At 41.9% G+C, this 14,402-nt stretch overlaps 1 protein-coding gene across 13 annotated transcripts in view; it reads left to right on the top strand.

Moving 5' to 3' along the window:
* Positions 1–14,402, top strand: part of peak1 (pseudopodium-enriched atypical kinase 1) — a 196,472-nt gene that overhangs the window by 62,542 nt on the left and 119,528 nt on the right. For 2 of the 13 annotated variants that reach the window (XM_070864992.1, XM_070864988.1), the window contains exon 3: positions 360–510. The exons of the other annotated variants lie outside the window; for them this stretch is intronic. The gene's annotated coding sequence lies outside the window, so the exon portion shown is untranslated. The remainder of the gene's footprint in view (positions 1–359; positions 511–14,402) is intronic. 13 annotated transcript variants of the gene reach the window in all.

Genomic DNA, 14,402 nt, shown 5'->3' with positions numbered 1-14,402 from the left:
AAGCTAAAAATGGGAAAGAAAATCACATTGTTATTGTAATTAATTTTTGTTCTGAGAAGCTTACAGGATCCTAAGCTTGTATGCTTTGTGATTTATTTTCTTTTTATGTAACTTGGGGAAATTGTGAGTTTTCATTTTCTTAAATTTTGGCCTTTTTCTTTTCTTTGGCGGGGGGGGGAGGGGGACACAAAATACAAAATACAAATCATGAAAGGGCAATAAAGTGATATTCAAACTTCATGTAAACTCGATAGATGGTGTTTCATGTGGCACCTGGCACCCTTGGTATGACCCAACAGTTACAGAAATGTATAGAACCACACACATTTAGACATTTTAGCAAGTTTCATTTTTTTCAGAGAGAATTGATCAACTTGATGAGGCTGCTTCTGCTGGGGAAAAGGCATTGATTGGCTTACTGCTGCTTCTCGCCCATTAAACATCAGGGAAGTTATATGCGGCGGTGCAGATCTTGACTTGGTCATTCTGAGTGACCTCGATAACATACAGGTAATAGGAGTCATGGGGAACAGTAACCACATAATGATCAAATTTGATATGATCTGGATCCAGAAATATTAAGGACCAGAAGCCAGGTATATAATTTTAGAAGGGCTAACTTTTTTTTAAGTGAATAGCTTCAGCAAACTGATTTGTTCAAAGCAATTTAACAGCACAATGCTTAGCATGCAGGAAAATGTAGATTAAACAAGCATGTGACTAAATAGATAAATACATTAATTCGAAGCAAAATAAGAAAGAACAACATCTGCAAGCCCAGCAGGGAGAAAGATAAAGGAGTTACCTGGGATGAATATAGGAACATGCAGATACATTTGTAAAGATTGGTCACAAGGGCAAAGAGAGGGCTGGAAAATAGCCTAGCTGCAGCAATAAATCATGTTTTACTAGTATGAGGGTAGTCAGGGAAGAGGTGAAAAGCATAAAAAATGTAAATGACACTGAAATAGAGGAAAGACATCAACAACATGCCACCCCTAGACTTGTTGACATCAATATAAATGAGATGGAAGTCGTAGGCTAACAAAGCTCAAGACAAATAAATCCCCAGTGACACATGGTACTTCTCCCAGAGTACTAAGAGAGACAAGGGAGGATGTTTGTGAGGCAGTGACGATCATTGTGAGGGAGTCGAGGAACACTAGGAAGGTATTAATAGATTGGCAACAGGTTGACATGCTGCCAATTTTCAACAAAGTGACAGAGCAAATACAGACTAGTGCATCTTGCTTCAAAAATCATGTAAAGTAATGGAATTGATATTCTGGTACAACAATACCTTAGTAAACAGCAGTTGACATGGATTGAGAAAGGAAAGATCCTGATTGAACAATCTTCTTGACTTTTATGAGGCATTGACAGCCCAGGTAGATCGTGTTCATAGACTTCGAAGAAACATTTAACCAAGCTCAACAATTATCATTTTGTGTGGAACTTTTTAAGTGTTGGAGATTTAGCGTACATCTTGGTAATTGGTAAGAAGTTGGCTCAAGGGTAGAAAATAGATGGTATTTGTTAGAGGGGTTAAGTTGGAGTTTGGAGAAAGTACAAAGTGACATGTCCCAAGTATTGGGGTCACCACTGTTTCTGATTTACATCGGTGACTTGGATTAAGAAACTCCATGCATGATGAAATTTGCAGATGACATCAAACTAGGAGGGACAGTTGGTTATGAAGAGCCAACTCGAAAAAGACCAAATTAGTTGGACGAAATATGTAAATGGGTTGACAATGCCAGATGAAATTTCACATGGATAATGTAAATTACTGCACAAGGGAAGAAAAATTGAGCAGTATACTACATGAATCGTCTTGAAATTGCTTAAGGTGAAGTTGGAAGACATCTTGGGGTTATGGTAAATTCAAAGCTCATCATATCCAATTGCTATCAACCAAGTAAATAGATTCTGAGCGAAAATTCTGCTCAAACTGCAACATGCTCAGTTTAGAATACATCATGAATATTGTTCAGTTCTTTCCGCTGAGACACAAAGGAGACATTAGCACTGGAAGCAGTTCAAAGAGCCATGAGGCTAAGCCAAGGATGGGTAATTATTTGGGCTGGAGAGCCACTTCACAAGTTTTGGTGAGCTGTTGAGAGCCGCCCACTAATGTTCCACCAATCACGCGGTCCTGCGCAGGCCGATGCCCAATTACTGCTGCTGAAAGAGATACTGCGTATGTACGGCTGCGTAGTGGCTGGGCAGCAAATTTACAGGGACTGTATGTGAAAAAAATTAGAGGGAGCATTGCATAAACATAAACATTGCATACAGATAAATTCAGATCGTAGTCAGATGCTATCTTACATACACAACATGTATTCGATACTGCTTAGAAATGAATCAAAGATAAAAGTTGAACATATTAAGGTACCTTCTGGTCTATGTAAATCAGTGCTGTGAAATAGAACTGTACCCTCTTTAGAGCCTGTGTCGGCGTCAGTTTCCCACTTCAGTCATCCTTGTGTCCCTCTGCAAAGATTACTAATGCCGTCCCAATTGGTGCCAGATGAGAACTCCCCTGCCATCGTGCTCTAGGTACCAAGAGAGGAAAGATGCAGCGCTGGTCACCTTCGGTAAAAGAGTTTTGGAGATAAGCAGCCATGACTCCACTTTATAAAATGTATAGGGCCTATTCTAGTACGCAGTGCATTCTGGGTACAGGTGTCTGCCATTGGGGCCCAGAATCATGGAATGGATCCTTTTAAGATCGGGCCAGGGAGTATCGCTTTTGCGAATTATTAATTTGAATGAAGTACGACTATGTTTTTTCTAGTACTGGCTGCAGTTCGAGTCTGTCTCTGACCCATGAGAAGTGAAAGTGGATAGACGAATGTGCAGCTCGAGCTCCGGCTCATGTTTTATTTCTGTCCCATCCAGCAGGCTGGATAGAATGACTTGGTGGACCGGATCTGGCCCGTGGTCCATATTTTGCCCACCACTGGGCTAAACCCTAATGTTTGAGCTCAGAGGAAAGACTGAAGGAATTTGTTTTCAGTATTGAAAGGAGGTGACTGAGAGGAAATCTTACAGAAGTACGTATGTAAGGTAATAAATGGTATGGAAAAGATAAATACAGAAAATCACTTCAAACTAAATGGCACAAGTAGACTAAGGGACGCAGGTTCAAATTAGCACATTTCAAAAGGTGGTTCTTCACATTCATGGAATGGATATCTGGGGAGAGTAAAAAATGGCAAAAAAACAGGAATTATTGAAGAAACAATTCAATAATGCAAAAGAAGATGGTGGGATCTTTCTGGATGGATGAACTAACATCTGGGCACTTATTTGTCTCCGTAGAGGGAAGAAGGACTAGAAATTGACATCCTGAGCTAGATGAATAATGTTCTTGTTACACAAGATAGCAACTCGATCCATCCACCAACTTTTTGTAATGCCAACCATGATGTACACTCGCTGCCAGTTATCTTGAAATAATCAAAATACTAAAAACAAGGCAGAGTTGCATTCTTTATTTTTCTCCCTCTCTCCACCAGATTCTTCCTTTTTAAATGCATGCTTTCTGTAGAGAAACCGAGTTGTCCAGTATGGTTTATTATGAGTCTCTATGCAAAATACCAAATTAAATTAAGTGATGAGAGTAAGGATAAATCACTTTTTATTATGTGAATCTTAAAAAGGATTTAAGTGCAATGAAATTTCAATGAGTGGTGGACATGGTGAGCTTCTCTGGCATAGTTATAAAGGGTTGGAGCTAATGCTATATAGTATCTTTGTCTTCTGTTGAGGTTATTGACATTGAAGTATACTTGCTGCACTGCATAGAAACATAGACAACACACATTTTTCATTATGATGTCTGCTAAACGATTCATACAAAAGTATCCATTTAGTAACTGGTAAATGTAGATATTCTGCAGTACTTAAAAATTGTACATTTGAATTCAGTAACTATGGATAATAAGTTAAAGATGGAATAACACAGGCAATGTTTTGAGAAATTGAAAAGCAGGTCTAACATTCTTTGAAAGGACATTGTTGCTATGGTGAATTGTTATGTAACAACAGCGCTCATTTAGTACTTCACTTATCTGCCCATAGAGAGCTATGATTTTATGTCTCCTTTTGCATTCTGTGCAACTCCATTGATTAAAGTAACTGGGTGGGCCACATGTGTCCCAGAGTATCTCCATTTATTAATAGACAAGTTGATAGTTGGGCAACAGGAGAATGTTAGGCTTTAGGATAATCCTCATCTTCCCTTGTAATATATGCCCGTGGACTCAGAAGATAGAGAAACATTTGATTAATTATCTTTATTAATATTCACTAATACAACCCATTACACCCAATGTTCAGGAGACTGTCATTGAGGGCACAAGCTGCCGTCTTGACTGCTTACACTAGCCCTATGCAAGACTTAGGTGCTCCAGTATGCAGTAACTTTATAGGGTTAACTACATCACTTAAACTTGAGGTGAGTACGCAAGTGTGTTCTGACTGTGCAGTGAGTTTAAATGTCAGCTGACACAATTACCCAATTTCCCCCTCCCCCACAAGCGCATGCTCACTCGCACTATTATCTGTTTATTGTTCTCCAAACATTCTCCATTCGGATCTGCATCTAACTGCCTGCACTCTTGAGCTGCAGAATTAATAGACAGGCAGGCATCCACCTTATCCAAGGGTGCGGTCCTGCACTATGCTCCAACCATTTATGATTACTAGGATAGCAATGGACTGTTAAGTGTCACCATTCTGCTGCTGCATGTGCACTGTGTTTTTGAGAGGTGCTGGAACATTGCAATATAGCTTAGAGAGTAGTGGAAATGGGTGGCCAAACCTTATTATTGCAAACAGAGCTTCTGTATGTCGTCTTGGAATAATGCCATCATTTGCCTCCATCTGAGCAGGCAGATGGGCCTCAGTTTAACATGGCATCTCCAACAATTCAGCACTCCCTTAATACTGCACTGGAGTATCATTTTAGATTATATGCTTAAACCTATAGCGGGGCTTGAACCAACAACCTTCTGACTCAGCAGTAAGAGTGCTACCAATTGAGCCAAGCTGTAGATGCTGGAGCAGCGATGAATTAGCACAGATGGGTTCTGTTATGAGCTCGATCACTATGAACTTTTGCTGGTTCAGCCATTTCCAGGAACAAGGCTTGTCCAAAAGTTAACTTTTATGTCGGTGAAGCCTATGGATAAGCTCTGTAACTTATATCATTAGAATGAGTCTGGATGTCAGTGCAAATCCAAAGTAACATGCTTCTATGGCAAAAGGGTTGGCGCTAAATTAACTTAATGGGTATAAATCAGCAAAGCCAATGTGTCTTTTTTTTTATATTTAAAGTGCCCTGCCCCAACCATGGCTTGCATTCTTCTCTAAATATTCATACATTCCCTTATTAACTCTAAACCTGCTATCAAATAAAATAGTGCAGTTCCCACTTTTGCCCCATATCCTCTCACCCCTGGGTTGAGTAGTTTGTTGATAATAGCTGTCTTGACTCACACCATAGAGCTGCCAGTACCTTGGGAATGTATCTCAGCAAGAGTCACCATTCTCAGAAGAGGAATAGTAAGGGGAAAACATTGAGGGGAGGGGATAATTCCTTTGTGCTATTTAAATATCATGGCATTTTCTTGAGATATTTGTGAATTTACTATGGCAATGGTAACACGATAGCCTCGAAGGAACAGTTACCATAGATCAGTTAACAGCATGTATTCTTCACGCAGAATTTGGTTTATGTTTGTCAGTTCACCAAATCAAAGTCTATTTGTCTGATACTGCCCCAGTACACAGAAACTGCACTTTGTTCTATCTCAACACATCAGATAAATAATAATCTGCTTTCAGCACATCGGTTTGTTATTCGATGGTGCATTGTCACTGGGGTTTCTATTATCGATAACTAATTGAAAGTCGCAATTTTAAACTTCAGATTTAGCACCAGTTGAAGTCAACAAACCATTCTATTCTATAGAAAGATGTCTCTTTTGTCATTACACTAAATTTCTGTTATAGCAGTGTTTCTGAAATGCTTTAATGCAATTTCTGCTACATTACTAGCCACCGTCTTTAGTTAGAGCAAGCCTCATTTAAGCTTAACTGAATAGCAATTAAGTAATTAAGTGTGAAGATGAGGTTATTGGATCGGTTAAGTAAACTGAAAAGATAAATGAGAAAACCTCGGGGTTAAACCTGATAAATCAGAAATTGGAACTTTGATGTGATACACATAGCTGTTTGGTGCAGGGAGCACTTTGTGTTCTCTGTACCGATCGGCGTCATTAACAGAGCACAGCTTCAGTCGCCTGTGTCACGACTGGGACTGCTGAACAAAGTTCCGTGGTGTGGAGACATTGAGGAGGCACCTTGTGATGCATAATAATTCCCTCTTAACTCCCTCTTTATTTACTTAATGTTTTACTTGTTCCTACCAAAAATGTTGCTGGGATTAATTGTTCAGTTTTAATTTTTGGCCCAAGAAGCATGTATTTGCTTGCAGCAGATTTTTTTTTTTGAACCCAAATTTAATGAAAAAATAAAGCCGATTAACAATTCAACCAGAACTCCTATTTTCACAAATATAATGTGCCATATAATTCTGCAGGTAGGAGACAAGTGATAATCGACAAACATGAATATTTAGAGCCAAGTTCAGAATATGAGAGTTCATTGAAGGCTGCTGTAACAAGACATTGGGCCCAAGTTTCCACATGATTTGCGCCTGATTTTTAGGAGCGACTGGTGGAGAACGGACTATCTTAGAAATCGCAATTCTCCACATTTTTTTTTCTGCAGTTCTAGTCAGGTAGAACAGTTCTACTTTGGAACAGAATTTTTTCTTCCAAAGGGAGCGTGTCCGGCCACTGACGCCTAATTTTAAAGTTTCCACAGTGAAAACGTACTCCAAACTAAGTTAGAATGGAGCAAGTGAAGATTTTTGTAGAACTGAAAAAACCTGTTCTACACATTAAAAAATCAGGCGCAGGTTACAAATTAGGCGTCCAGAACGAGGTGGGGGGGAGGGGAAGGGAAGTCATTAAATTCTACAATAAATCCTTATTTATACTTCTACAAATATTATACAAATAAATCCAACCTGAATAAACATTTATAAGCAAAGAAAAGATTAAATAAACCATCTTCCGACCTGTGTGAAAGTTCTTCAGGCACAGAGAATGCTGCAGTCAGCCTGAGGCGCCCGTTCTTCCCGCGGGGGGGGGAGGAGGAGGCGCCCGTTCTTCCCGCGGGGGGGGGGGGGGGTAGGAGGCGCCCGTTCTTTCCCGTGGGGGGAGGGGGGGAGGCACCCGTTCTTTCCCGCGGGGGGGGGAGGAGGCGCCCGTTCTTTCCCGCGGAGGGGGGGGGGGGCGGAGGAGACAGTGAGAAGGCTGCAAGTGCTGATGTGCTGATGGCTTTTATTAAAAAAATGTTCAAAAATTAAATAGCTACAAAGAACTACAAAAATGGCCGAGTGCCAATGTTTTTTTCACACTGCGCGTGCGCGAACGCTTGAACGCGCGCGCGCAGCGTTGCCAGCAGGAAAAAAACTAATTTAAATAGTACCCGCCCCCTCCCACTTACAAAATCGGCGCGAGTGTAGGCTCCGCCCCCCTGGGCACCGCGCCGGGCAGACAAGGAGCTGCAGAACGCTCCAGAATCGCGAGTTTTTTTTTAGGCGCCGTTTTAGGCGCGCAAAACGGGCGCCCAGCTCGGAGAGGCGCCCGTTTTTTATCGTGTGGAAACTTGGGCCCATTATCTTGCTCAGGCTACTGTTAACGCTACTTTCCTCCACATTCATGTTTTATTGCTCACTATCTCTTCAGTCAAATTCCAGACAAATTCTTACCAAATTTGAAAAAAAACAGACTGCTAAGTTTTGCATTTAAAGGGTGTTGTGCAGTCCAAAATGGAAAAGGCATGAACATGTTTGCATAATTTATGAACTCCTATGATTCCTTTAATTATTTTACACCATTAAAACTTATTTCTGGGTATCTTGTAGGTTAATATCATTCATTTCAAATTACCCAAACTGGTACAGGTTGAAACTCCCTTATCCGGGACTCCCTTATCCGGCACCCCCCCTCGTCTGGCACCATTCCCGGCCGCTCCGACATGAACAAATTGAAGTCCTTCCTCGCTGCCAACTCCTGCAATCGCTGGCCTGATCCAAGTGATCCACCGCCCGTCCCCTGCCCCCCACAATCTCTCTGCCGCACTCCCAAGCCAGCCAGCCTCGATATCCCCTTGCTTAGTACCTGTACCATCCCATTTAACGTGACCTCTTCCCCATGTCCGGCAAAATCCCTTGTCTGGCACAGACCAGGTTCCGAGGGTACTGGATAAGAGAGGTTCAACCCGTATAAAGAAATATCCAAATACATATTCGTCCAAGTTCAAAAATTGTATTTAAAGGTTGTTGATATAAATTTACCACAAAACAGCTTGAGCCTGATGCAGGACCTGTGAAGAAGCAGTTTTATAAATTAGACAGAGTCTGTTGGTGCTATGGAATGCACCATATTTATATTGTAGAGTGAATTGTACAGCATCAGCTCCCTTACACGAGAACAAAATGGGAGGGAAAGCATGAGAGAACTGGCAGAATGATGGTGGGCAGAAAAGTGGCAGCTGGCACCTTCAGGTCAATGTTTGCTTAAATGGTGCCTGGGGTGCGTCTGGAAGTACTGGCAACCACCACTTCTTTGGGTGGATCTCAGTACCCTACAATGTTGCAACAGTTAACCATCTCAATTCCATTACACCCTCTGCAACAACATAATTGGTCATTTGTGAAGAGTTGTCGCTGTGAACCTCATCCTACTATAGTTTACTGCAGTTCAGTCGAGCTCTAACGTGCTACTTGTACATGGTTTACTCTTTAATACTGTTTTAATGCAATGTTTTTTCGGGTGTGACCAATGTTCCCCCTAAGGTGTGTAGCTGTGCACTAATCCTGCGCCGCGGCTGCCGCTGGAAACAATACCGCACGTGTTCGGCCGCGCAGCCAATTTAAAGGGACTGCGGGCCAAAAAAAAAATTAGAGAGACATTGGTTGCTTCTGAGTGTGGGTATGGTAAGTATGATAGAGGCACTGTCGGAGGTGCCGTCTTTCGGATGCGACGTTAAACCGAGGCCCGACTTCTCTCTCAGGTGGACGTAAAAGATCCCATGGCACTATTTCGAAGAAGAGCAGGGGAGTTAACCCCAGTGTCTTGGCCAATATTTATCTCTCAATCAAATTCACAAAGAAAAACAGATTATCTTGTCATTATCACATTGCAGTTTTGTGGGAGCTTGCTGTGTGCAAATTGGCTGCCGTGTTTCCCACATTACAACAGTGACTACACTTCAAAACAATTTCATTGGCTGTAAAGCGCTTTGAGACATCCGCTGGTCGTGAAAGGCTCTATATGTCTTTTTTTCATAATGGCATTGATTATAAAGATGGTGACCTGTATTCTGAATTTATGCAAGTGGTGATATATAGCTTATTCCTCTGTTGCCCTGTTTCTAGTTTTATTTGGCAGTGGATTAGAGGAAAATTTGAGTTTTTTTTATAAAGAAAAAAGGATTTAAAAAAGTATAACTAATCATTTCTAGCATACTCATTCATGAGGTGTAATGAATACATGACAGATAAGATTTTATTTTTTTATCATATCCTGCAAATCTGTTTATTGATATTCCTAGTTCATTCTAAAAAGGGAGGGAGAACAGCCAGTTATCGTGGTGCACATTGGTACCAACGACATAGGTAAAAAAAGGGATGAGGTCCTACGAAACGAATTTAAGGAGCTAGGAGCTAAATTAAAAAGTAGGACCTCAAAAGTAGTAATCTCGGGATTGCTACCAGTGCCACGTGATAGTCAGAGTAGGAATCGCAGGATAGCGCAGATGAATACGTGGCTTGAGCAGTGGTGCAGCAGGGAGGGATTCAAATTCCTGGGGCATTGGAACCGGTTCTGGGGGAGGTGGGACCAGTACAAACCGGACGGTCTGCACCTGGGCAGGACCGGAACCAATGTCCTAGGGGGAGTGTTTGCTAGTGCTGTTGGGGAGGATTTAAACTAATATGGCAGGGGGATGGGAACCAATGCAGGGAGACAGAGGGAAACAAAAAGGAGGCAAAAGCAAAAGACAGAAAGGAGATGAGGAAAAGTGGAGGGCAGAGAAACCCAAGGCAAAGAACAAAAAGGGCCACTGTACAGCAAAATTCTAAAAGGACAAAGGGTGTTAAAAAATCAAGCCTGAAGGCTTTGTGTCTTAATGCAAGGAGTATCCGCAATAAGGTGGATGAATTAATTGTGCAAATAGATGTTAACAAATATGATGTGATTGGGATTACGGAGACGTGGCTCCAGGATGATCAGGGCTGGGAACTCAACATCCAGGGGTATTCAACATTCAGGAAAGATAGAATAAAAGGAAAAGGAGGTGGGGTAGCATTGCTGGTTAAGGAGCAAATTAAGGCAATAGTTCGGAAGGATATTAGCTTGGATGATGTGGAATCTATCTGGGTAGAGCTGCAGAATACCAAAGGGCAAAAAACGTTAGTGGGAGTTGTGTACAGACCTCCAAACAGTAGTAGTGATGTTGGGGAGTGCATCAAACATGAAATTAGGGGTGCGTGCAATAAAGGTGCAGCAGTTATAATGGGTGACTTTAATATGCACATAGATTGGGTTAACCAAACTGGAAGCAATACGGTGGAGGAGGATTTCCTGGAGTGCATAAGGGATGGTTTTTTAGACCAATATGTCGAGGAACCAACTAGGGGGGAGGCCATCTTAGACTGGGTGTTGTGTAATGAGAGAGGATTAATTAGCAATCTCATTGTGCGAGGCCCCTTGGGGAAGAGTGACCATAATATGGTGGAATTCTGCATTAGGATGGAGAATGAAACAGTTAATTCAGAGACCATGGTCCAGAACTTAAAGAAGGGTAACTTTGAAGGTATGAGGCGTGAATTGGCTGGGATAGATTGGCGAATGATACTTAAGGGGTTGACTGTGGATGGGCAGTGGCAGACATTTAGAGACCGCATGGATGAACTACAACAATTATACATTCCTGTCTGGCGTAAAAATAAAAAAGGGAAGGTGGTTCAACCGTGGCTATCAAGGGAAATCAGGGATAGCATTAAAGCCAAGGAAGTGGCATACAAATTGGCCAGAAATAGCAGCGAACCCGGGGACTGGGAGAAATTTCGAACTCGGCAGAGGAGGACAAAGGGTTTGATTAGGGCAGGGAAAATGGAGTACGAGAAGAAGCTTGCAGGGAACATTAAGACGGATTGCAAAAGTTTCTATCGATATGTAAAGAGAAAAAGGTTAGTAAAGACAAACGTAGGTCCCCTGCAGTCAGAATCAGGGGAAGTCATAACGGGGAACAAAGAAATGGCGGACCAATTGAACAAGTACTTTGGTTCGGTATTCACTGAGGAGGACACAAACAATCTTCCGGATATAAAAGGGGTCGGAGGGTCTAGTAAGGAGGAGGAACTGAGGGAAATCCTTATTAGTCAGGAAATTGTGTTGGGGAAATTGATGGGATTGAAGGCCGATAAATCCCCAGGGCCTGATGGACTGCATCCCAGAGTACTTAAGGAGGTGGCCTTGGAAATAGTGGATGCATTGACAGTCATTTTCCAACATTCCATTGACTCTGGATCAGTTCCTATGGAGTGGAGGGTAGCCAATGTAACCCCACTTTTTAAAAAAGGAGGGAGAGAGAAAACAGGGAATTATAGACCGGTCAGCCTGACCTCAGTAGTGGATAAAATGATGGAATCAATTATTAAGGATGTCATAGCAGTGCATTTGGAAAGAGGTAATATGATAGGTCCAAGTCAGCATGGATTTGTGAAAGGGAAATCATGCTTGACAAATCTTCTGGAATTTTTTGAGGATGTTTCCAGTAGAGTGGACAAGGGAGAACCAGTTGATGTGGTATATTTGGACTTTCAGAAGGCTTTTGACAAGGTCCCACACAAGAGATTAATGTGCAGAGTTAAAGCACATGGGATTGGGGGTAGTGTGCTGACATGGATTGAGAACTGGTTGTCAGACAGGAAGCAAAGAGTAGGAGTAAATGGGGACTTTTCAGAATGGCAGGCAGTGACTAGTGGGGTACCGCAAGGTTCTGTGCTGGGGCCCCAGCTGTTTACACTGTACATTAATGATTTAGACGAGGGGATTAAATGTAGTATCTCCAAATTTGCAGATGACACTAAGTTGGGTGGCAGTGTGAGCTGCGAGGAGGATGCTATGAGGCTGCAGAGCGACTTGGATAGGTTAGGTGAGTGGGCAAATGCATGGCAGATGAAGTATAATGTGGATAAATGTGAGGTTATCCACTTTGGTGGTAAAAACAGAGAGACAGACTATTATCTGAATGGTGACAGATTAGGAAAAGGGGAGATGCAAAGAGACCTGGGTGTCATGGTACATCAGTCATTGAAGGTTGGCATGCAGGTACAGCAGGCGGTTAAGAAAGCAAATGGCATGTTGGCCTTCATAGCGAGGGGATTTGAGTACAGGGGCAGGGAGGTGTTGCTACAATTGTACAGGGCCTTGGTGAGGCCACACCTGGAGTATTGTGTACAGTTTTGGTCTCCTAACCTGAGGAAGGACATTCTTGCTATTGAGGGAGTGCAGCGAAGGTTCACCAGACTGATTCCCGGGATGGCGGGACTGACCTATCAAGAAAGACTGGATCAACTGGGCTTATATTCACTGGCGTTCAGAAGAATGAGAGGGGACCTCATAGAAACGTTTAAAATTCTCACGGGGTTAGACAGGTTAGATGCAGGAAGAATGTTCCCAATGAACCAGGGGACACAGTCTAAGGATAAGTGGGAAGCCATTTAGGACTGAGATGAGGAGGAATTTCTTCACCCAGAGAGTGGTGAACCTGTGTAATTCTCTACCACAGAAAGTTGTTGAGGCCAATTCACTAAATATATTCAAAAAGGAGTTAGATGAAGTCCTTACTACTAGGGGAATCAAGGGGTATGGTGAGAAAGCAGGAATGGGGTACTGAAGTTGCATGTTCAGCCATGAACTCATTGAATGGCGGTGCAGGCTAGAAGGGCCGAATGGCCTACTCCTGCACCTATTTTCTATGTCTATGTTTTCTATGCACAGCTTGAGTAACCATACTTTAAATGATGTCCTGTTACTTAACTATGCAGACTGATGAGAGACGGTGCTTGCAAAATTGTTGATTGGATGATTACCAATTTATTAAGTATAATGACAGTGGAGTATTACATTAACAACCTTGCTTAAAGTAATACTTTTGTGGTTCTTAATTTTATTTCATACTGACTGGAAGGAAGTTGGGGTAAGATTTGCTCTTGTGCTGCTAATTTACTGCAGTTAACGCTGTGGCCAGGCTTATAACTGGCACACGTAGCGCAGTCTGCACCTGTTTCTAGTCCAGCACCCCAGGAAGGAGTTTCTAAATAGCAGCTATAATGAAGCCCAGTTAATAACTAGGTTATATGCTATTTCTCATTCTTCCTTGGGCTCTGTTTCATGAACTGACATTTGCTATAAGGGCTGTAACTAAATATCACTGAAGATGAAACTGATGGAGACTGCAATGCTGTTTCTGAGCTGCAGCACCACTGCTCATGTTACAGAACATGAAAAGATGACACAATTTTGTTCATTTTGTTGTCAGTTCAAAAGTGCTTTCACTGATGTTTCCCTCTGTTTTTGAGAAGAGCTGTACATTGCTATTAAAACACTGATTAGTAGTCCCTGCTTATTACAGCAAGCAAATTAAGTCAGGGTGTTCAAAATGCAGTCCACCAGTCTGTTCAATTTGTGCTTATTTTTAATTTGCTTCCTTTTTGAATTTTGGATCTGGAAGCTTGGAAAAAGCTGTTCCTTAGCACTGTTGCATCATTGGTGGATCAATCATAAATCAGGACATCGAGGTGCGTTAGTATCAGTAACATGAGATATATGAGAATGAATCAGAACATAGAGTTAAGCTTTATATGTAACCCCTGAGGCACGATTGTATATGCATCACATGTCCCATGCAAAAAGGTTTGGCACTTCTGATTTAAGTGATCAGTTTGGTTTTTATGTATGTACCCATGAGCATGAACTCTGGTCATAAAATTTACATTTCTATCGTGCTTCTTTTCTTTTGCTGGTCTTTCCAAGCTCCCACATCATTCCTTTGATACAGGATCATTAGGCAACCTGCTCGGAATGTTACACTGGCATTACTAGGAACTGTGTGTTGAGAGTTCGATGTGTGTGACAGAGACTTCAAAAGAAAAGTACCCTGCCACCCCCAACAAATATTCAGCTACGTTTAAGATATGCTGGGTCCAATTTAGAGATGGATTTTCAAGCTGGGTGCTGCCAGGAGTT

The sequence above is a fragment of the Pristiophorus japonicus genome, chromosome 21, assembly GCF_044704955.1.
Source record: "Pristiophorus japonicus isolate sPriJap1 chromosome 21, sPriJap1.hap1, whole genome shotgun sequence".
NCBI lineage: Eukaryota > Metazoa > Chordata > Chondrichthyes > Pristiophoridae > Pristiophorus > Pristiophorus japonicus.
The sequence above is the reverse complement of the archived record's forward strand: the minus strand, read 5'-3'. Positions and strand labels throughout refer to the sequence as shown.